Genomic DNA, 24803 nt, shown 5'->3' with positions numbered 1-24803 from the left:
ATCAGCTGCAGCCATGTTACTGTGCTCCTTGGCGGGAACACAGGGTGAAGCCTTCCCAGCCTTCTCAGCAGTCACATAGAACAGGTAAGTGCCTCTCCTGAGATGACTCAGGCCTCTCACTGGGCTACCTGTCTAAGAGCCTTGACTGTGCAGAATAGAATGAAAGCCCCAGTGTTTCCTACTGACCTTGCTATGCAGCATTTTCAACTGTTCTGCTCCATGCTCCTGTTCTAGGTGAACGCGAGTGATTCACATCTTCTCCCTAACTACTTAAGTAATGTATTAATTTACCTCTAGCTGCTCTTTCTCATGTTGCAACTACTTTCCCAGTGATGTCTTATAACCTGATTAATGGGTACAGGGCACATCTTGGGCAACACTGTTCTAACAGCCTGATAATATTAACTAGACACTTCGATGGAATTACTTGTTACTTGGAATCATGGAATGGATACCTAGCCCTACCCATTAGGCAGAAAATATTTGGGGCTCAAGATACAGTTTAAGGAAAGCATATATGGCCTGCCTGGTCACATTTGTACAAAAATATATGATTAGCTTATTCCCTGCATGGTCCTAGCTCAAGCTCCCCTGCACTCTGCAGGCACGGCCCACGAGTCACACAGGCAGGATGCAGCCACACTATTCAGAGGCAGGTAGAATTTAGCTGTATGATGTCGTGGTCTAACCCCAGCCAGCAGCCAAGCCCCACATGGCTGCTCACTCACTCCCTCATCAATGGGATCAGGGAGAAAATCAAAAGAGTAAAAGCTAGAAAATCTGTGGGTCGAGATAAAGACAGCTTAATGGAAAAAGCAGAAGCCAAGCATGCAAGCAGAACAGAACAAGGAATTAATTCACTGCTACCCATTGTAGATGTTCAGCCATCTGCAGGAGCGCAGGGCCCTATTACATATGACAAATGTCATCACTCCAAATGACCCCTCCCTGCCCCATCCTCTTTCTTCCACTCACTTTATATACTGAGCATGATGCTGTATGGTCTGGAATATCCCTTTGGTCAGTTTGGGTCACCTCCTTCCAGCTTCCCATGCACCTCCAGCCTCCTTGCCAGCGTGGCAGTACGGAAAGCAGAAAAGGCCTTGGCTCTCTGTGTAAGCCCTGCTCAGCAATAACAAAAACATCTCTATATTATCAACCCTGTATTCAGCACATTCCAAAACACAGCCCCATACCTGCCACTGTATAGAAAATCACCCTAGCCAAAGCCAGCACATGGATACAAGTAAAGCTGGCAGGTGAGTCAGCCCTCCTGACTATTTTATTTACTAGTACAGACATAGCTTATGTGCCTCCCACCAACTTCCACTGGCAAAAATAGGTTATATCTATTTGTGGCTTCACATATTAGTGGTTATCTTCTTTTTTCTTCTGCCTTCACTCAGAGTCAGGATTTTCTTATTTGGACTCAGTTGTTTATTAATTATTATCTAAAGTACAGAGAGTTCTGCAGCACTTCTAGCTAACAAGCTAAAAGCAAGAAAATGTCCATGTATCTAGCTAGTTACAAGGTCTTCTAAAGCCCAACTCTCCAATTAAAAGCTAGCATCTATATTATTTATACTTTTGACCCAACGACCAAACACCCATGACCTGCAGTGCAGTACTTTCTATCCAACCAAAACGTACCACCTGAAATCATGAAGAAGAAGGAACAGGAAGGAAGAGACAATGCCCAACCACCTCCATCTTGTTCCATATCTATTACTATATTCTAAGACCCCAAATTCCAACCCTTCACCATGTGATATTACACACTTCTATTCTAACTACACATCAGTAATTCTAACTCCATCACTCAAATTTGGAAACTTTCTCCAAGGCCTCAAGTCAAAAGCAGTGGTCCCTTGAGGGTCAGTGTCAGAAAGCATAGAAAGCTCAGAACTCCCAGGCTTCAGGGTTCCAACAAATATCTATAAATTAGACATAATAACATCTTAACTTTCATGTACCTAAATATTTTCTTAGTTTTCTCACCCGACCCTCTACAGAACTAGAGGAATGTTATGCCTTTGGGGTTACATCCAGCACTGTTTGATGACACATCATCTACTATACAGGACCAAAGGAGCCCTTCACAGATGAGAAGGCTGGTCAAGCACTGCAGCTCCAGGAAATGACAAAGCCTCAGAAATTTATGATTTAACCTTGTGTAAATCAAGCAGAACTTGAGTCTTATATAGCAAATGCTCTTTTTATACACTGTCTTCATGTCCAACTTTTTCTAAAACATTTTTCTAAAAGCCAAATCCTCACTTTGTGTCTGAAATAGGAAAGAGGTTCTCATGCATGGAGGAGGTCTAGTATTACTGTCTGTAACTTGTAATGTGTGTAGGACCTGACTTGCTTTCCTGATAAAGGAAAGTGCAGTTAAAGTGCATAGCAATTTGGAAATTAGGGAACAGAAGCACCTAACAGCTGAGGTTGGAAGGGACCTCTGGAGATCATTTAGTCTACCCCCTGCCACCCTTCTTCAGGCAGGGTCAGCTAGAACACTCCACCTAAGACCATGTCCTCATGGCTTTTGAATATCTCCACAGATGGAGACTCCACAGCCTCTCTGGGAAACCTGTGCCAGTGTTTGGCCATCCTGACAGTAAAAGAAGTGTTTTCTTATTTCAAATAGAATTTCCTGTGCTTGAGTATATGCCCATTGCCTCTTATCCTGTTGGTATCTAAGAAGAGGCTCTGCCTTCTTCTTATTGTCCCATCAGGTATTTATATCTAATAAAAAGATTCCCCCTGAGTTTTCTCTTCTCCAGCCCAAACACTCCCAGCTCTCTCTGCCTTTTATCATGTGACAGTTGCTCCTGTCTCTTAATTAACTTTCAGATATTTCATGGGACCCAATCCATTGAGGACATACCTTTCTTGTCCAGGAGAGCCCAGGACTGGCACAGTATACCAGGTGTGGTCTCACCAGGGCTGAGCAGAGGGGAAGTGTCACTTCCCTCAACATGCTGGCAACACTTTGCCTGATGCAGTCCAGTTCTGGTATTTTTTTGCTAAAAGGGAGAATTGCTGGCTCATGGTCAGCTTGTCCACCAGGACACTCAGGGACTTTTCCTGCCATGTTATATTCCAGCTGGTTGGCCCCTAGTCTGTATGGGAGCATGGAGCTAGGTCCAGGTGTAGGACTTTGTATTTTTCTTTACTGAGCTCACTGAGATTCCTCTCTGCTCCTTTCCCCAGGCTGTCCAAGTCCCTCTGAATGGTATCAGCCACTCTTCACAATTTTGAACCATTAACAAACTTGCTGAGCTTGTCCCATCACCAAAGTTATTAATGAAGATGTTAAGTAATAGTGGTCTCAGCATCAACCTGTGGGTACACTCTAGTAGCAGGCCTCCAGATGAACTTTGTGCCACTGATCACAACCCTTTAAGCCTGTCAATCCACACAGTTGTCAGTCCACCTCCTTGTCCACTATCATGCCCCTACTTCTCTGCTTGTATATGAGGATATTACAGGTGACATTTTGAAACCCTGGCTAATGCCAAGAAAGAGAACATCCACTCATCCACCAAACCACTCTTCTCATGGTAGGTGATGAGTTTGGATAAGCACAATTTCCCTTCATAAATCCTTGTTGACTACTCGAAATCACTTTGATCAAACAAGGTTTCTTCCACTTGCCTGAAGAAGATCTCAGCTATTACTTCTTTCTAATCCAGTGATCTGTACAAGATACCCACAACTACATAACCCAAGTTGGCCTAGCCACTAGTACAAAATTAATGACCATTCTGTTTCAGGCAGGTTTCTAACGTAGTCCAATGGACGACAATTGAGTTGTGGCAGAGACATATACAGAGAGAGGAATAGATCAGAAAATGTATCATGGTTGGTCCAGAATATGATGCTGCTTTTTGAGATTAAGCAGTCAGAGCACTGCTGCATGTGACAGAACATCATAGATATGTTCTGAATATCTCAAACTAAAAGAGTTTGAGAAAAGCAGAAAGAGATCTTCTCCAAGGAGAAGTTTCTTTGGGCTCTAAATACTGCATCAGGAAGTCTGGGCAGGATGTAAGCAGCATGTCCTGATGTTTAGAAGGCAGATACCACCAGGAAGGACACCCCTCTTCGCTGATTCCCTGCTACTCCCTACTCCGCTCCAAAGGCTTGGGGCATACCCAGGATCCATGGAAAAACACAGCACCAAAGGAGTTGTAACAGGTGTTATGCTTCCTCAAATTTGTACCATAAAGCTTGATTGTATCCATTAATGTTTTATGAGGTCATTACCGTTATTAGGTAACAGATGACAGATAGGAAGTCACACCAACAATTTGGTTTTAGCTGGCAGAGCACACACATCTCCTCATATCTCCAATTTGTGATGAACGATGTCATCATATCCTTACCTTCTGCTGATGCATGCCTTAATCTTCTAGCTTGGTGCCCTTTTCATAGACCATTGAAGAAACTGATCTAAGCACAAATTCACATACCCTCATCCTTCACAGATTTCCAGTGCAAGACATATTTCAAATGCCACCAACCTCATATTTCATTCCTCAACTTCAACCTCATATGTCATTTGTTTAAATGATATCACACGTCAGAGCAGAGATGTGTTACTTACAGAGATTATGCAGAGCCATGTAAACCACTGCCTGACAGAAGGGGATGTCCAGAGCATTTTAAAACAACACGAGGTAGGTTGCTAGATGTGGGTTCCTTCACCTGTGTTGCTGTAGATGCAGAGTTGCAGCACTGAGGTTACCTTGGTGTTATAAATTACTCACCAAAATCGGGTAGGTCAATCAATAAGGCAATTTATTAGTCGGTCGATAAGGAGCAGGCAAACAGCGCTGGGGGCGCAGGGAGTCTGCGCTCCACCAATACGTCCACCTCACCTTTGGTCACTGCCCCTTTTACAGGCAGTCTCTGGTGGGCTGTGGCATGCCCACCGTGCTGGGTACAAGTCCCAGCAAGCCCGAATATGTTGGCTAGGGCCCAAGCAGCAGTGGCTACAAGCCCCCACCAGGTGTGGACAAGGCTCCAACATGTTCTCAGGTTCCACTCCTAGCAAGCAGGTAACAGCAGTGACAAGTCTGCTCATGTTCAAACAAGCTCACATCTTCCTTATACATAAAAGTGGATACAATTCATGATTATAGTAATAATAAAAAATATATTATTTACAACAAAGTGATTTAGACAAATATAATGAAATTATTAGATTTTCCTGTGTCTCATGTTCATGTTTTACTTTGGAATCAATATTTTTGTTTATATTGATCCCATCATGTATTTTCATAATGACACAAATCACTATGTAACATCTCACATTGGCATTACACAGACAGTAAGTGACAGCAGAGAGTCATCCAGCAGGAGGGTTTTGCAATTGGAAAGAGTAAACAAATTATCTTTCCTTTTTCTTGTCTGCTTATCCATGTTGTATAACCTACATCTGCACTCAGGGTTTGTTTAAATGCATGAAGGCAATACCCTCAGAGTCTTTTGCAAATACATTGAACATATTTTGGGAAAAAATTTGTTTAACATTTTTAAAAGAGGAAGACAGATCAAGAGTACAGCATGCCTGCTGTCCAGTCCTGTCCATGACAGCAGTTGTTAGTATCTAATGGGTAGAGAGACAAAGCTGCTTCTGAGGAGCATTTATTCCTTTTGAATGTCATATTTGAATTGTGCAATTACAAGAACAAGGAAAGCAATACAAAAATCACAAAAAAATAAGGGGATTTTGATTAAAACTTCATCCTTTACAAAATCTAGAAGAAATAGTAGGCAACTTTGCTGCATTTAGGCCTTGTCCTTAATAGTCCGTTTTGCACGAGGTGTAAGGAATGGCATAAAATTTCAAATTACTGCAAGGGAAGAAAGTGGTTATTGCTCTGCTGACACATGTACTTACACATATCTTTCTGACAAGATAAAATAGTCTGCAGTGTATCCACGTTTAAAAGCTTCTTGCCACTACCAGAGGACACAAAACTGTTGTAAAGTGCTTTAAGAGGTTTTTTTTTTTTTAATTATTCTCATCTTCTGGTAGTTAAGATTAACACACAATTTAAGATTTTATGTGAAAGCTATTCTTTTGTCCTGTTTTTATAGCAAAACTAAAATCACTTCTTTATGCAAGCTAAATTTCTTGTGTATCCTGGAAGAAAGAGTAAGAAATCAAGCACAGGACTGTACAGACATTAGAGCTCATTCTTGTGCTTTCAGTAAAGCCCTCTGTGGATGACAAAGTTTGGTTTCTTCAGTTGCTGCCTGGAAATAAACATTGCAGCAGCATATCTTTGGTAGTACTGTAAAAAAATCACAAGAGCAGCTCAGGAATATTTCAATGTTAGTAATACCTTGAGCTTGTCTAACAGGTTACTCAGTGACCTCAGAGCAAGCCCTGAACTCTACAGCTGGGAAGGAAAAGGGGAAAACATGGTTTTCAGGAGGAGTACAAGCATGCCCCAGCCATGCCTGGCAACTTGCCACAGCTGGGGAACAGTTCGCTGACAAAGATGGGAAGTGCCAATGCCATTTTCCCCCAGCAAAGCATTAAAACTGTTTCCCCCTGCCACCAATGCCACTGTTTTTGACCATGCAATGAAAACAAAGAGCATCTGTTCCTAAGGATTTAAAAACATAGTTTGCTTTATATATATAGAAAGAATAAATCTGTTCAGTTTTTCTTCACTCTCAGACATGACTCTCTCTGGGCTTATGGCCATTCATGTTCAAACTCCAATTGTTTTCCCGTGTTTCCCAAGTGTTATTTTTCATAAAGCAGTTATTCCTCTCTAACTGGATAGCAGCAGAAGTAAATCAGCTTCCACATTTTTAGAAACAAAGGAACAATGAAACATTCAGCCAAGCTTGCCTCAACAGATTACTCTAATTTTTTTATACATTCAAGGCAATTTGAAACAGGAAAACTGCCCAAGAGCTCAGAGGATTTGGGAGGAGGTACTCTGAGCAGCAACTGTGACTCTCCTGGGAGATTAGGGGAAGATCCTCCCCTCACTTGAGCTCTTGGAAATTGTGCAACTGCCCAAACAGAGATGGGAGAATAATTTGATCCATTTTCTTGCAGTGGTACGCTGAGGGTAAATTACTGTGATTAAAGATTTACGTTTGTCAGTTGAAGTTCAGTAATTTGGTAATGACAGTGACTCCAAATGTCTCAGCAGAATAGCAGAATAAGCAAAATTCAAGCATGAAGAGACACAGCTTATGGTTGTGGGGAGAGGTGAAAAAGCAAAGTAGGATCAGAGCCACGGGGTGCCAGGATTTTGGAAGTAAGTGCAGCCAAGGTAGGCAGCCCACAGTTCCCCTGTCTTGCTGCCACTGGCAGCTGCCCAGCCTTGCTTGTAACATTGATGAGTCCTGCTCTGCCTTTCTCAGCCTGGGGCAGTTGTGAAAGAAGACTTGTTATTTCCACCCCTGCAGCCAACCAGTTTTACATGATCATGCTGTGGGCTGACAGCAAACAGGCAATGGAGGCCAGCTGTCACCTGGGAAGCTGTCTAGGCACTTCTGTTCCATTTCCTAGACATATACTTCCTTAAGTACTGGATGGCACTTATATGCAGGGTCTCTCCTGTCTGGAAGTATGTAACTCTTAATAAGGCTAGGGCCATATTTTAGACCTTGAAAGCAATTTCCAGCTGTGTGATCTGAAACCCAGCAAAATTATTAAGCACCTTGCTCCAAGACATGAAAAAGTGGCAGAGAGAGAGAGAGAGAGAGAGAGAGAGAGAGAAGGGCATCACCTACATGCCTTCAATCAGGAGCTGCAGTAAGGACATGGCGTGGACACATCTGCCGAGCACTCCTAAGACATGCAGAAAGATACAAAATCTAGTTCAAACTGTTGAGGCAGTCATCTGGGCTGGAAAACAGCCAAGATTATGATTAGCACTGCACAAAAAAAGGCACCAGGGATCAGTAATGATGAGGGCTACCTGATGAGCTGCTGCTGGGCTTGAAGCACAGGGTGCTGTACTTCCCACCATGCTGAGCAGTTCTCCTGCTGTTTGCCCTTTGTACAATGACCAGCTGCAGAGCAGAGGAGAAGTGGTGACAACCCTTGGCATCTTTCCCTTTCGGTTTTCTGCCTTTCTTTAGCTGGAGGAAGGTTCAGGTATTTGGCAAAGCCAGGGAGATGGTTTATCTTCAGCTGACTGGACTGCTGGTGCTACCAAATATTTCCAAGAAAGCGAAGCTTACAGCTTCTGTTGGTATTTTAAAATAAGATATGGTTCTGGGTTTTGCCACTGGTATTTCAAAAAAAGAATGTTACAATAGATTTTATATGAATGGATGCATTCTTTATAGTTCCACAGTTTATTTAGACCGTTCAAAATGCCATCTTTTTTTCCAGGCAGCATTTCCTTATTACCATCTCTTCAGACCTCACCTGATTTCTCTCTGCTCCTCAGCTCTGCCCTTAAGATAACTTTCTTTTGTTTTCTCACCAGTGTTCTACCAGTTTTCAGTTTTACTTTATGACCTTCTCTTTTGATTCTTTTTCTTAGCTAACTAAACTGAACAACCAACATCACAAATATTTGTGACTTTGGTGATAATATAAAAAGGAGGGAGGTGCAGGAAGGAAGTACATATTTTTAGAAGAAAAGGAGGATGTTCTGAAAGTACCTGAAGACAGATACCAGCAGTATTGGTATTGAAAAAAAAAAAAGCATATGCAATGCTTTTCTGATCTGAATTTATCTGAGGGATGAAACATGCTGTGATTCAGGAACTTTGGTCCTTAACCACAGGATTTAAGATGACAATGTGATCATGAAAATATAGTGTGAAGAAAGAGACTTCTGTGTTCCTCTGGTGAACAAGGCCCAAACATCCCCATGCTGGGCTGCAAGGGTGCACTCAATAGTCATGGTTAGAAGAGCACAGACTGACGGACTGGAAGAGACATCAGCCAGTGGACAGTCAGTGGGGGCAGAAAATGCCAAGTGGAGGTTCATGTTACTAACCAAAAACTGACCTGCAAATGGGCAAGACCAACAGATAAGGTACTGGATGAGGCTGGAAGTAATTTGGGCCCCAAACTTCTGTTCAGCTCATGTCCATTCAGCCCCAGCCCACTACCCTTCCTGACAGGTAAGCATAAGTCTCCATAGTAGTACAGGCTAAGATGCTGTGCCAGGCGTGGATTCATGACAGCCACACCCATCACTGTTTGCTAGAATTTAAATAATTAAATTCAAATTTCAACAAAAATCGGAACCATCTAAACATAAAAAGATACTACAGGTCTCTCACCAAGCAAATCTTCTGCTAATCATACCTACTGTAAAAATACCATGCTCAGGGAGAGGGCTCTGAAAAATGCCAACTGATTTTCTCCCTAAAGGTCCAGAAGATTTGCTGAAGTCTCATAAGACACCTCCTCTGCAGTCCTTATTTTCTTTTCCAAAACCATGCTCAGGACTTCACCCCTCCTGTGGGTTCCGGGAGCCCTGGCTCTCCAGAGAGATGCTTGCCATGGCCTGGCCACTTGCCCCTGGCCAGGGCAGGACACATTTGCATCTCAGCTAAGGCTAAAGCAGTGTGATAAGGGCTTGACTTAAATGTGTCCTTACACATAAGCTGGGATGTTATCAGCAGCTCAAGCTGCTCCCTCGGGCACACTCCCAGAAGAGGAGGGAGCACGAATCAAGCCAAGCACAACCTGTTCGTGCCTTTAGCCAAAGCTTCTTGGCCTCCCCAGCAAAACAAAAACATGCCTTGAAGTACCTCAGGGAGTGGCCCGCAGCAGCACATCCTGAGGCAAGAGGACGAGAGGCAGGACTGCCCGTGGAAAAGGAAAGAACGCAAGCTTCCCGGCAAGGGCTGGACCAGAGCTGGCAGCTGAGTCACCGCAGCTGCCCCTGGATGCCGCGGCGGGAGCGCTGCTCCCTGCAGCACGGTTCCACTGGCACACACAGCCAGGGAGACTCTGCTCCCAGCCTTCATTCCTGGAATCTGCAAGTTCACTCCTCTGCTTACAGGTTTTACAGAATGCGGAATGATGTCTGGTAGATAAAGCTGAACTGAGTACAGAATTTGGGGATTTCCCCCTTCACAAGAGATGTTTTTGGGTTTTTGGTTTGGTTTTTTTTTTTCAGATAAAATAGCATTTAAAACGGAATATGATAACTATGGGGTTTAAAAATAGCTTTTACCCAAAGTGATGTAATTAGTCATGATTCAAGAACAGTTTGCCACACAAAATCCAATTTTCAGCTGTCTAAAATCAATGTGAGGCTCATTCCTTCTGCTGTTAAAATCAATGACAATTTGAGTTCAAGAAGAAGCTTGATCCTGGTTCTGTAAAAATGTAAACCAGATCTTTCCCTCTTTGCCCTGCTCTTTTTAAAAAAAGAAACCCATCACACCCTAAGTATGTTAGTTTCCTTCTCTTATAAATATATGTTTCTAAAGAAGTTTAAGAAAGATTTTACTCTTTTGACTGAAATATTTCCTTTTTATTACAGTACCCATAGAGATGGTTCTGTGACCTTTTATCAACGACATGTGAATTTCCCAAGTACACAGGACTGGACCGCTTTCATTTAGGTGGTGGTTTTCTGTAACTTTTTGTTTTCTCCCCTGTCCTGTTGTTTTTGGGCAGGGGAAAGTTACAAGGTTTGTGAGTGCTGGCCTTTCAGGCACTCAGCTTCATGGTTTCTCACAGAAACCTGTAGTTTCCAGCCAGCAGAAAAACACCGGGAGAGCAGCTCAGACTTTTTCCACAGGCTTTATTATCGTCCTTGAAGGGGTCAGGCTACAAATCCAAAGATGGGAGATCACACATGCAGTTTTATAGGGTTTGGGGGGATCACAAGTAAACCAATGGAAAACAGGGTTAACACATTTTGGCCAACTACATTATCTTTGTTTGGGGCAACCAATTATAAAGAATCAAACCTAACCAATAATATTCTAAAAAGATAAGAAGAAGAGCTTACATTTTTTCTAACATGAGTCATTCTAAGTAGTTTTTCTTCTCTCAAAGGAAATGCCAGGGGGCCCTCACAGGGATATCTGCAGGGGGATTTGTCTCCTCTATCGTTTTTCATAGCTGTGTGACTGTGGTCCCTTATACTGTGCATCCTAACAAGCCTTAGGAACATTCCTGAGACTCAGGGAAGCAGAGCCATTGTGTTCCACCACCTGTGGGCATGCTGTAATTTGCAGGGGCCAATCACGGCACTAATTTGCTCCAAGTCTTCACTGACAAATAGAAAAAAAATGATTGAACCGAGAGAGGTCTAGTCAATATCTGCTGTTGCAGAGCTACTCTCTTTCAGTTCTAGTTGTATGAGATCTGACAGCATGGTTTTCTTCTTCCTTAAACATTCAGTCAAAAAAAGAGGAGTTAATGTATGGAAATAAACCTTTGATGTGGGGAAAAAAAAGAATACAAAATAATAAAACCAGAAAATTTATTAAGTGTCTGGTTTTGATATATGGTGGACATTTAAAGCAGATAAAGAAGTCAGTATTTTCAAGAGTCTGCTTGTAATGAGAGGTAGAAATAAGAGGTGTAATCAAAGGTACCTTCCTAGCAAAGGAGACCATCAGCAGGAACAAACTGTGGAAAGCATGTAGCACCCATACCTGTGTCAGCAGAGACAAATGACACTGTAGATGCATGATCCCTTAATCTAGAACAAGCACTTATTCAGGCAGGAAGAAATGATCCATTCTTCCCATGGCTCCCAGGCCTCAGTCCCATACTCTACCTTGCACTTGCATTTGACCTCTAAAAGTCTTCTAGTCCAACCTCCCTGCAGTAAACAGTGAAGTCTTCAACAAGATCAGGTTGCTCAGAGCCCTGTCCAACCTGACTGTGAGCATTTCCAGAGATGGAGCATCTACTGGCTCTCAGGGCAAGTTGTTCCAGGATGTTACTTAGTCCACAGCCATAACCCTACAGTCAATTACTCCAGTCCCTTCTTAGTCTTTCAGTTACCAGCATGCCTATGAAAGTTGTTAGCTTTCAAGGGAAGCAACCCATCTTACTGACCTGTGGTCTGCTTAATGCTGAATTTTACTGGGAATGAAAATAATACGCATACAGTCCATCAAGCAAAACCAGAGTTTAAATAGCCAAGCTTCATTTTCTTAGAAGCTTTTATCCCCTATTTAAGCTAAAACAGGATCTAGACAACAGATGAACATGTTTACTGCACCCTACCCGGGCAGGTTGCTGACACAGTTCTCCATGTGGGCAATTAGGTGTGTAATGTGCTGCAAGCATCAACCAGGGATTAGTATTTTATAAAGCCAACATTGCACATCATTCATTTGGGATGTGCAAGCTTCTCCTGCTGATTCATGTCCAATCAATTCTACGTAGAGTACAATGGTGCAGTAAGAAACACTGATAAATATATTAAACAGAGGGACTAGTCTGTGGTGCTAATACACACAGAGTAGAGTTCAAAGCCCCTCAGTGCCTGTGTGGCCCATCCTGCCACCCTGGGGATAGTCATCCTTTAAAGTTGCAGCACTGGGAATGCTAAGCCTCCTTGTCAGAGCAATGTTCCAGAAGAAATCAGATGACTGCAACTTTTAAGTCAGTCTGGCAGAAGCTTGGGTTGAGGAAAGGGCAGAGGAACGACAAGCATTGTGAAATAAAACACAGGGTCCAAGTATAACAGAGCTATGTGTTGGAAGCAGGAGGGGTGGTTTATAGTCTTGCCCACAGGTCACATCCCACAGAGCTCCTTGTAGATGGGGCAGGACCTCTCTGCAGCAGGCACAGTACGAACGCAGCTGAGGAAGAGATGCACCGCCTCAGCCCACCCTGGCATCCATGCACTCATGGGGCAAACATATATTGCTGCTTCAGTGTCAGAAATGAGCCACTTTTATGAGCTGAAATACACTTCTGCCTTCCTTTAAAAAAGACAACTCTCTACTATCAAAAGGCAAAGTTGGATTCAGTTATTCTGCCATTCTGATCTTAATGGGCTTCACGCTGTTGGCATTATTAGACAAGTTTTTACAGTGTGGGTGGAAGCAAAAAGTCTGCCAAGAGCTCCAAAACTATGTGAAGAATGGGGATTTCTGGTGAGAGTCTCTGATGATGAATCTCCTGCTACTGCATTCATGAGAACAGGGCTGAGCCCTGCACTACCTTTTCTCTGCTGACAGTGCTCTCACTGCAGGGTTGGAACAAAAATGCAGTGATTATAAAAAGTGACATGATCAATGATTCAGACAAGCGATATAACAAGGCAACTACCTTGTCAAAATGATATGAGTGGTTATAGCAAAAAAAGCAAATAGCCTCAGTGCTGCTTTTTTTTCCTCACAAAACTAGGTAGAAAAAAGAATCCAGGATACATCAAAGCTGACAGTTTATTGAATTTGGCAGCAGTTCAAAGGTAGAATGTCTTGTCCATGCTGTGCAGAGCTCACACCCACTATCTGCAAGAGGTAAGAAACAAGGAGCATGGACACCTCACACAGAATGAATGAGTGAACTGATTGTTCTTCCAAGTTTCAGAGGATGCTCTATGCAGACCCCTGCAGAGGAAATACACAGAGTTAATGAGAAACTACTGCAATAAAATAACAACCCCCTGGCTGGCAGGTGGCATAAAGGAATTATGTAAAAAAATATACTTCACTGAGCCTCTAATGCTTCCACTGGTATACAACAAAAAGACAAGAAGAGCTGTTTACAAAGACCATCCATGTGTGTTAAGTCTATGCAAAAAGCTCGGTTTAAGTGAAAGGTGAGGAGGGTGTCAGGATATCACCTATCTGGAGAAAAAGCGTCAAAGCAGTTTTTCTCAGTGATAACTGCATCTGGAGCTTAGTGCATTTCAGCTCAGACAATTTTTAACTTGTCTAATTATAGCACATGGGTAGTGATACTATAATTATGAGAATAGAGGCACTGTCATATTCATGCCTGGAAGAGCTGCTGGTACCAAGGAGTGCTGGTAGCAGCAGTAAGTGTCCTCAGCATACATGGAACTACTTTAGTTCTTGTTAAAATATATGTAAGGGCTGAGGCACCTGAAGCTGACCAAGTGCCTGTACAGGAGCAGGAGCTAAAAGCTCTCAGTCCCCAGTAAAAGCATGGTACCTTTGATCTGCAAAGGTTTCAACTTATGCACTTCATTTCTCATCTCCAACAGAAAGAAAGAGACAAACAATTCTGCAGCTTGATGTGGTAATTCATTAAAGAGCACTAACTTGGCATTTCTGAGTTCCAGCTGTTTTGTCCTGAACCCAGAGAAGCTATCTTGAAGATGAAAGGGTCCAGGGACACCCCACAGCAGCCATTCCCACACAGAGGCTGGGGGCAGCAGTGAATAAGTCACAGCAACTTCCAATTTTAGAAAAATACAGTGAATGAAATTACTCCAACAATAAAAACAAAAACAGCCTTTAGTCCAACCATACTAAAGAGCTTCCACTTAAATAAGAAAAAACATAATTACAAGAATACAGAATGCCTCTAAATTCAATTAGATACAAATTTTGTATTTAAAGCTAACAAATCATAAGAGTACAGCAATTAGACAGTGATACAGCCAAAGCTGAAAATTAAATCAAGTTCAGAAACAAAATATTTTGCCACAGAGATCACAGAAAAGATAAACCTTAAATGCAAGAGACAAAACTGTAGCAGGACTCAAAAAGCAGAACTCGCCTCATTTACAATGGAGTTACGAGGGAAGCAGTCAGTATGAGCCACATCCATCACATCATCAGCACCACGAAGCTAAGTAGGATGGATATGGATGTGAAAGGTCACTATGTAGATTCTGACAATAGTGTAGCCATGCCATTCTCCTTCTCAAACAGACCAATAAACACATGAAATCCTAATAATCGTTAGTTAGATATTGCTGCTCAAGTACTGAAATAAAAATTTGTGTCAAAGGATTGGAAACAAAAATTACAGCAGACAAATGAATAGGTTTTAGCAGACTGCAGCTTGAAAATGCTGAAAATGCAATAAATTATGAAGGAAGGAAGTTAGAAAGAAGACAATAGACCAAATTATGTACCAGAGGCACAGGAGAAATGTTATCAGAATAGGTGTAAGGCTTAATGAAAAAAAAAAAAAAAAACATAAAATTAAAAGACAAGACTGTAAGCACAAATGTTTTTATACATAAAAGATAAGTCTGGAGAAATGTCACCTCAGCAGCATTAAAATATATATTTTTTGGAAACAAACCCAAGTATTTTAAGTACTATTTTCATGCTGAAGTAAGTAGACACTGTTTAAAAAGAGTTGTGAGGAAGGCAAGGTACTCAAGAAGAAATTAATGAGACTGACCAGAACATTGTTTTAAATATAATTTATTTTCAAAAGTGTAAATCAGGCTTGTTTCTTTGAAGACCAGTCCCCAGAGACTGCAGCCTCTGCTCAAAGCAAGAACTCTTCTTTCCCAGGACCCCATAATGACCTCCTGTGGATTTTAACATGGCTTTGGTTGGCAGTCACAGTCTCAACCTACACACTTGGGACATGATGGTCTGTGAGGCTGGGAAATGTTCTTTTTGGCTGCTGACCTTACACAGCAGGACTAGTGCAGTATCTTTGGATATGCTGAGGAAAATCTCACTCTGCTTAAGGGTGACAGAATGGATTCAGCCACCTCTAAGACTTTTGATTACTTACAACCTCATGATGAGCCCATCCAGAAGTGTACCCAGTCTTCCCCTAGAGCTCCTTGGGTCATTATCAAGATTGCTCCAGGGGATGTGACATTTCTATACCCTTCTCCCATCTAAGTATTTGAAGTGTACTATGCATGCACATAGTGGGAAAGAATCCCTGCCCTCACACAGTTTACAGTGTGAGTGGTCAAAACAAGATAAGAGTGAGGAAGGAAGACAGGAATATCTATCATATTTTATCTCATTATCTACCTATATCTTGTACTGTTCACAGCTGGGAAAAAAATGCATTCCTAGGAGAATAAAAACCAAACCACCCATCCTTCCCAGGGAAAGGCAAAATATTTTTCAACTGACAAGAAGAAGGGTTATGTTAAAATACCTCCTACACAAAACCTGACCTGGATTGGTTGCTGTATCACTGACCAAAGATTATTCCCAATAGCTGGCAGGTTGCTGCTGATAGTTTACAGCTGAGGAACCCACCCAGGACCCCATCACAGTTCTCCTGAGGTCAGCAGCAGAGCTAGAAAAATCAACAGCAGCCGCTGCATTGAGCGGCTCACTGTTCAGCTGCACATGTCCAGAGGCTCTCTGAAGATGGTCAGTGAGAATGCAAAAACCCCAAAACACAAGTTATTTTGTATGTTTAATTTTTATCTTGGCATTTTTTCCCCCAACTGCCTGTCAAATACATTCTCAGCCTTCCTCTTTCCCAGGCCACATGAGCGGAGGTCCCAAGAAGACTGCAAAGGCTACAGGGTAAAGGCAGGCTCTGCCTTCCCAGGTGAGAGCTGAAATAATCCTTAAAAGAAGGAGAAAAGGATATCCTGAGAAAGGATATCTGAACACTTTAGCTGAGCAAGCAACAGAGACAGCACATTGGATTTGCAGGTTCTGCTGGAAGATGGGCAGGGGAGGGCTCAGAGTTGTGTACTGAGGCTTTAGTATCCTGCAGCTGGGAAGGCAGGCTGCAGGCTGGTCTGCACAGGTGCTGATACTTCAAAACAGACTATTAAAACAGTATACAATAGTTTTAACTCAGGGCAAATGTCCAGGTATAATGGTTTTCTCAAAATGCAGAATAGATTTTCTGTGCATGCTTAAGGGCTGAAAGAGGAAAGGACTTATATCAGGATCAGAGTGCTCTGAAAACACTGAAAACAGTGTAGGGAAACAGCCTCCTCAAAAACATGACAACAGTGATGATTTAATAACTATTATTAGTTATTAAATAACTACTATTAGTTATTAGGAGTTGGCAACATGAAGTCCACCAACAAACCAGTTTGAATGGATTTAATATTTTAGAAATTCCAACATGGAATGACAGCCGTTCAGATACATGTTTTCAGACATACAAGGGAATTTCCAAAATACTTTCCCTCATCTCTTTTTCAAAAACATGATTTACTGTTTGCTCTAAGCAGTAAGACAGTGTTTTCTCTCAACAACAGGATTTTTTCAAACAGATTACAATGGTTCTGATTAAAGAGAAAGGGATAGGCAGCATGGCACATAAAGAGGGATTGCAAATGCTGCTTTTAACTGATTCTCTAAATTAGAACACCTAATACTCTTCATGGAAATACAGTCTTGCATTCTTACCAGCTCTCTTATATTGAGCAACATGACAGTTCCAAATCCCAGTCCCACTAGTTCTGAGATTAAGAAGAAAATTGTTGTCAGGTTGCAACGGACAATGATGGATTTATGATTCTTTGGAAAACCACACATTGTTTTGAAGGATTAGATGCTGTAATCCATACAGCAAGTCAACAAAAATGCACTATAGCAGGAATAGGCAAGGAGCAAGCCATCCAATTACTAATGCAAAATAATGCAGTCTATACTGCATTATTTTATATAGCTCGCCCTATTGTGATTAGCATTAGCTCTTATAAAATCACTCTCCACCAGCAGAAGCTGCTTGCAATATAAAGTGAAAATATACTTTCCCCTTAAAGAGCATCTACTCTTCACTGTAGATGTGCCCAAATTTTGAGGGGAATACCCGAAGGTAGGCAGAAGGAAGGAGAGAGCAGGGCTGGGCTCACAGGGCTCCCTGGGGTTGGAGCAGAGCAGTGGGACAGAGGCACACCAGGGTGACTGTCCATGCTGTCCCCTCCCCGGCACACTGCAGCCACCAGCAAACCCCTGGATGGGATAAGGTGGGTCAAGCCCTGCCAGAGCCCGAGTCTGCTCCAGAGGGAGAGGTGTGGTTTGAGTACAGGGTTATAAACAAGCCAGTACTGATTTCCACTCCTCCTGTAGACACTGCGAAAGAGAAGGCACACTGCTGACAGACAGCTCTAGCCACATGTTAGTTGAGTTAATCACTGCATAACTCTGGGTTAAGAGACCACTTTCTTCATGTTTTGGAACTACTCGATCATCTTGTTATTCTTTCTGTGTCTCCTATTTGCAGCCCCAGCAGTGCCATAGGAGCAAACTAGCTGTTATATAGCGGCAAGATTCTTGGGACTCATTATTCTCTGAAATCTGGGTAATTAAAGCTTTAGCAGCATTTACAAGGGTGGACTTTAATCACATTTTCTCACTCCGAAATGATGAACAGCATGGTGAGAAAGAAGAACATACTACAACAAGTGACAGAGAAAACTCCATAATTATTTGATCTATTTGACAAGAAACAAAATATTTTGGTCTTGTGGGACACTATTTGGGGTAAATCTGGCTCTTACAATACACTGAAAGTTTGGTGAGTTGGTACAGGTCTCCAATCCTATTCAATCATTTGCCTACAGCACCTCACACTGCAGGGAAACATAAGAGGAAGAGGAAATGCAGAATAGTAACTACTGTTAATGTAAAATGCATGAAAATGTATTATGAACACATGGCTATGCCTGTAAGAATTTTTCAAAAAAGCACCCTCAAAAACTAAGATCAGTTTGTAACGTGATCATACTTCAGAACAGAGCGTGAGTACATTCACATCAGTTCTGTGTTGGAATCTCAAAATAGCAGCTTCATCTAATCACTTGCTTATGAGACCTGAAAATACAAAATTGTGAAGGAAGACTTGCTTGGAAAGCTTTTCCTACAAAGGTCGAGTATGTAAAAGTTAGACAAGGTTGTACACACAGCATGAAGCATTTGTCATCTGCACAACAGAAGAAAACACCATATTCAGAAGAAATGGATATTGCAGTTTCAAGCCTGATTCTTTAGTCCCGTGTTTGATCTAGGAACAGTAATCACATTTACTGCCCTGATAAAGAACATGGAGCTGCCACAGTCAGTTTGGATGGATGCCAAGGCAAACTCAGGCAGAAGTGAAAAATCCCGTTAAGATGACTGAGTGGCAAATGATAGTTATTTATTCTAATCAATTTGTTAATTTACTTCTGGAAAAACTGGATTAATCTGTTTTTAATCAAAACAAGGACCTATTCATTACAGTGTGTATGATGAACCGCTACTACATAGGCATAGCTAGGATTTCTAACAATATTTTTTAAAAAGAAGACAGATTTGGGGACTCACCCCCTCCAGATAAGACCAAGTGGGCTTGTTTTCCTGGAATTTCTAACCCTTTATCCAGGTAAATTCAAACACCATGCTGGTGGGCCTTCCATTCCAAACTCTTTCCCTCTCAGTGCTGCAGCCCTCACTGACTTTTCACTCTATTTTCAAGTGTTCCAGTTGTTCTCTTCCTACCCATACTATCAAACACTAGTATCTATTTACTGTTCCCTTTGTGCACCACTGATTAAGTGAGGATAGGTCTATCTGCTGTGACCTCTTCATCACCTCTGCTGCTGCTGCCTAGGCTGGGTCACCTAGTACTTCGCTTTCCACAGTGCTCAGATTCTGCCTCTTCTCCCTCAAAAGGCAGGATTACAATAGTAATGAGATATAGGTTAAAATTATATGCAAGGTATAACTTATTTTACATCAGTCCTAGCAATCCTTCTGTCTAAATCCTGAATAATGTTTAATGTATCCTTCTCTGAACTCCAGCCTCATTGATTCCACTCTGATAACAAGGTCTCTGAAGCCCCTCCTGAGCAAACATTCCAGCAGCAATTTCATCAGTGCTCAGTGAGGAGGTCAATGGTATTGTTTTCACTCCTGACAAACCTGCAGATGCTCCAAGAAGATGAGGAGGAAGCTAGGACTCAGTACATCTGCAGCCCAGAATGACACTGGCCAGCTACTAGCCCTATTAAATGCAAAACATTTAGCATCAAAACATTTGGCATTGTCTGCTTATTGCTCCCAGGTGGGTAATTCTGACATTTTCCTTGCTGTGACCTTGCTCTTGTTCTCTGACTGATAACAGCATGAGCACTTTGGAGAGATCAAGAGAGGGATGAACCAGCAGACCAGCTGACAGACTGGGAGTCTCACACTGGAGCCAGGCTGGCAAAAACACCAGCCTCCTGCCTCCCTGCCTCATCGTTTCCTCCATCAGCTGTTGTATCTTCCCTCTCCAGTGCCATTTACTTGGCACCCTGGCCATAGAGTCTCATTAAAACCCCACCACCAAGCAAGGAAAGCAAGCTCCATAGTGAAGCTTGCACAGCCAGGTGCGTGCCAGCCTCCGGTGGGCCTGGGGCACACTTCCTTACCTGGGGGATGGATGCAGTGTGGGGACCAGGAAGTAGCACATCCCATTCCTGCCCAGGGTGCTGCTCACTCCCCAGCTTTACTCCCTATGCCCCACTCCATCCCTTTCTGCATCTCAAGTTCTTATTTTTTATTTTTAAACAGCCAGATTGAGTCTTAATTATTTAAGCACTTTCCAGATTTAGAAAGCTGTTTTGGCTGTGAAAGTAACGCTCAGTGCAATCATCTCTCATCAATAAATCATGGAAACAAATGTGTACGCCTGTTGGGAAAGAATTTTATTTAAAGCACACTGAAAAGTGCTTAAAATAAAGTGTGAAAAGACCTAATGCTGGTCATGTTTCAGTGAGTTCAGCACATTTTGGCTCAAGTGAGAAAAAATGGGACTTGTGTCTTATTCAATTAAAACAGCTTGACTTTTCACAAATTGGAAGGGATGCCTCAGAAACATCCAAAATACAAACTTGAGCAAAGGACCATCAGAAAGGCACACTCATCTGACAGCTGTGCTTGTTTTTGTAGGGTTTGGGGTTATTTTCCAAAGTGTTAAAACACATAGGCAGGGGTCTGGTCCTTCAGGGAAATAAAGATTTGAGCTTTAAAATAAAAACAGGAAAAATCCCCTCCAACATCAACCAAATACTATTACTAACATTTTACTCTAATAAAAGAAATAAGATTAAATAACAGTGGCATAGCCTCAGTGTTTACTTTAGTGAGAGATTTTGTCTTATCCCAGAGAGAGCTTAAGGGACATAATTTCTGATCCCACTGGGAAACACTCCATATTACTGTACTCACAGAATCATAGAATTATAGTATATGCTGAGTTGGAGGGACCCCCAGGATGATTGAGTCCAACTCCTGACCCAGCATAGGATACCCCAAGAGTCTCATCATGTTCCCAAGAGCACTGTCCAAATGCTCCTTGAACTCTGTCAGGCTTGGTGCTGTGACCACTGCCCTGGGAACCCTGTTCTAGTGCCCAGCCACTCTCTGGATGAAGAACCTCTTTCTTGATATCCAACTTAAACCTCCCCTGACTCAACTCCATGTCACTGCCTCAAGTCCTGCCTCTTGTCACAAGAGTAAAGAGATCAGTACCTGCTCCTCCACTATCCCTCATGAATATATTGAAAAGCACATTGAGGTCTCCCCTCACTCTCTTCCAGGCTGAACAGACCAAGTGACCTCAGCTGCTTCTCACACAGCATCCCCTCAAGGCCCTTCACATCCTCGTGGTCCTCCTTTTGACGCCCTCAAATAGCTTAATGTCCTTTTTCTATTGTGGTTACCAAAACAGCACACAGGACTCAACGTGAAGCCACCCCAGTGCAGAGCAGAGTGGGACAATCCCCTTCTTTGACCAGCTTGTTATGCTCCCCAGGACACAGGTGGCCCTCCTGGGACCTCTTCATGACTATTTACAGCCCATCATCACCTCTGGGGGCTGTTTGCACACTGACTTTCAGTCAGGTGAGGTAAGGCTGCAATACATTGCTTCAGATAAATGACCAAGGGCATGGGCCTTGGTAAATGACTGTGGACATGGTATCACTGCCTGGGAGAAGAGACTGGATGTTGGGTTGGCATAGCCAGTTTTGATGGCTTCACCCAACCAGCTGTCTTCTATCGCTGAGGGAAAGATCCAGGAAACCCTTTTTACTCCAGCTTTCTAAAATTGTGTTGGGGGATGGGGAGACAAATTGCTAGCTGCTCCTCATGGAGTGGAGATACTTGATCTTGAATAAACCCCATGCAAATTGCTGCTTGACTCCTCTCCTTTGCAAAGCAAAGCTGCTCTTTATTTATGTAGCATTTTCATTTAATTAATGAGAGATGGAACAAATTCTCAGGGAGGGGAAGAAATTAAAAGGTCATCTTCCATCAGGAGGGAATACATGAAAGGGGGAAAGAAACAAACAGTTTTTCTGTTGGGCATACGAACATCAAGGCACCCTCACTGTTGCCCTGTTAGGACCTCGGGGAGGTAATGAAGTGTCTGGAGAGCACGGACAGAGCTTTTCCTCCTCTGTTGAGCATCCCTGCCATTGGAAAGGAGCCAGAGAGGGTGCTTTGCGATTCCCTCCTCGGACATCTGACACTGTGGGGACCAGCTCACCACATGCATGCAAATTACACAACAAAACCAGAGGCTTTATTATACGACCCAGTTCAAATACTACCTAGCTAATTGAAGCCAGACCTTACATTCAAAAATGCTGTCACGTTGCAAAGCCCGTTACTTCAAAACACATCAACTACATCTGCCCGGGACCTTCAATGTAGGCCCGCGGCTCCTCTCATTACGGCAGTCTTTAATTACACGGTCCCATACTGTTTTTCACAGGGGCCCCCCGCTGCCACGGCCCGGGTTGAGAGCCCTCAGGCCCGCCCGGGACCTGTTGGACGCGGCGGCTCCGAGCCGCGGGCGGCGGGAGCCCCGCACGAGCCGCCCCACCGCCCGATTGGCTCTCTGCCGCCGTGACGTCATAGCGCCCCTCCGCCGCCGCCCGTGAGCCCCCCGCACCACTCTGACGTCACCGTCAGCCCACGGCCGCCCGGGGGCGGGGCCCGCGGCCCCGTGCCCGCCCCCCGGCCCCGCCCCCGCGGCTCGCAGCGGGACAGACCGGCCGGTGCCGCCCGCCGCCCTCAGCGCCGCCGCCGCCGCCGCCAGGTAGGGCCGCGTTCCCGGCCGGGAGAGAGCGCGGTGTCGGGGCTCCCCGCCCGGAGACGGGAATGCGGCGCGGCCGCCCGGGCCCGGAGAGGGATGCGAAGGACGAGGGTGGTGGGGGCCACGACGGGCGGGGGGCGCCGCTCCGCGGGGCGCGCAACAAGTGCGGCGGCAGTGCTGGCCGTGCGCGGAGCGGAGGGAGGGCTTGGAGTCTGGCGGGGAGCGGCGGGGCTACGGCCGGGAACGGGGCCGGCAGTGCGGGCAGGCCGGCCGGGAAGGGAGGGGACGGGGCGGCGGAAGGGACGGGGCTCTCGCCAGGAGCGTCTTTTCTCAGTTTAGTCAAGAGCATGATGCAATCCCGCATTACCATGGATACTGCATCCCGGGCGGCGGCGGCAGCGCCTTCCGCCGTGCGGGGCACGGGGTGGGGTGAAATAACAGGGGCAGGAAGGGAGGAGACCCCGTACCTGAGTCCTCGTCCTGGGCCGTAGATGTCCTCCCGGGAGCTCGCGGAGAGCTGAGCGCTGCCACGGCACCAGACAGAAATCCTGATCCGTCTGTTTCCGTCGTGTGGGGTGTGCGGGGCGTGCATCCCGCCAGCCCGGCCCCGCTGAGGCGGCTGCTCCCGGCCGGGAGAGCGGCCCGGCGAAGGGGCAGGGTGTCAGCGGAAGGGCTCGTCGGCCTCGGAAGGGAAGGCTGTTATTTCTCCTTCTTCCCTGAGCTCTTTCCCAGCGCCCCTGACCGCCTTACTTGTTTAGAACCGGAGCCACTGTCAGGGCAGTTCCCGGCTCTGTGTGGGACGGGACAGATGCCGCGGTAAAGCAGCACGCGAGGTGCGCAGTGCTTCTGAAAGGGCCGACCCGTTTTAAAACCTAGATGTTTGAAGAGTACAGTACGAAATGAGCAGAAAAGGCAGGGCAAACGATAGAAATGTGTCAGTGTGTCAGATGCCGGTGCAGGGACTTTCTTTAAAACTTCGTGACTTTGCTTTTATCTCTTCATCTCCTGGAAGCCCTCGGGCGCCAGCAGCATTAGAAGCAGTGCCCGGGGTTACGTGAGGTATTGTCTTGGGGCAGTGTGTTTTTTCCTTCTCTTGTCTGCGTTTGTTGCTTTTCTGCCCTCATTCCTTTCCCCTGATTCCCGGGAATGCAGCATCTGAGGATCTCACTCCAGAAAGCTTTCGGTGTCGATCTGTGCAGACAAGAGGTCAGTTTTGCAGACCTGGGCAGGAATAGTCGCACTTTGGCTTCCTCAGCAAGGAAGGGCTCCTGGCAGACCGGAGGGGTTTCTCGCTCCCGCAGCTGGGTGCCCTGCCCTCTCCGAGTCCCAGCCACGGCTGAACGGCAGTGCCCCGTACGGCTCATTTGTATTCTCAGTGCTTCGGGCGATCTCTCATGCTTTGGGATTCAGTGCCCTGGCAGAGTTCTCAGCCGGCTCCTAGCGATGGCGAGGGAAAACAAGGCAGGGGCATGGCTGTAGTTGGGATGCTTCCCATCAGGAAGTCTCCAAAACCGCTCTGTGCAAATGGAAACACGCCCTGCAGCTGAAACTAGAGGAGAGTGAGCGTGGAGGCGTCTTCCCTGGCGGCACAGCCTTTCGCCGGAGTTTGGGCCAGGTTGCTTCCAGGGTGAGGTTATCTCTGCCAGAGCAGCTCCCTGCCAGGACTTGGCAGCCGTGGACCGCCGGCTGAAATTATCGCCAGTGGCCGCGCTTGGGTGGAGGGTTTGCGGCTGCGAAGTTTTAGTAGATGCGGCTGTTAGTGCTGCTGCATCAGTATTGAGCTGCTAGCGTAGAGGGAGGGGATTTATTTGAACTTGCGAATAACGCTGAGGAGTTTTGCGAGGTATTTCACTCTAAGCCCTTCTCGCTCCTTCAG

The 24803-nt window shown here is 44.6% G+C and overlaps 1 protein-coding gene across 3 annotated transcripts in view; it reads left to right on the top strand.

The window, feature by feature from the left end:
- The first annotated feature begins 22884 nt into the window (after positions 1-22884).
- ELOVL5 (ELOVL fatty acid elongase 5) overlaps positions 22885-24803 on the top strand; it is a 39210-nt gene continuing 37291 nt past the window's right edge. Inside the window, exon 1 of one of the 3 annotated variants that reach the window (XM_062489743.1) lies at positions 22885-22930. The gene's annotated coding sequence lies outside the window, so the exon portion shown is untranslated. The remainder of the gene's footprint in view (positions 22931-24803) is intronic. The other 2 variants (XM_062489742.1, XM_062489744.1) reach the window with 2 other exon arrangements.

This window comes from Cinclus cinclus, chromosome 3, assembly GCF_963662255.1.
Source record: "Cinclus cinclus chromosome 3, bCinCin1.1, whole genome shotgun sequence".
Lineage (NCBI taxonomy): Eukaryota > Metazoa > Chordata > Aves > Passeriformes > Cinclidae > Cinclus > Cinclus cinclus.
The sequence above is the reverse complement of the archived record's forward strand: the minus strand, read 5'-3'. Positions and strand labels throughout refer to the sequence as shown.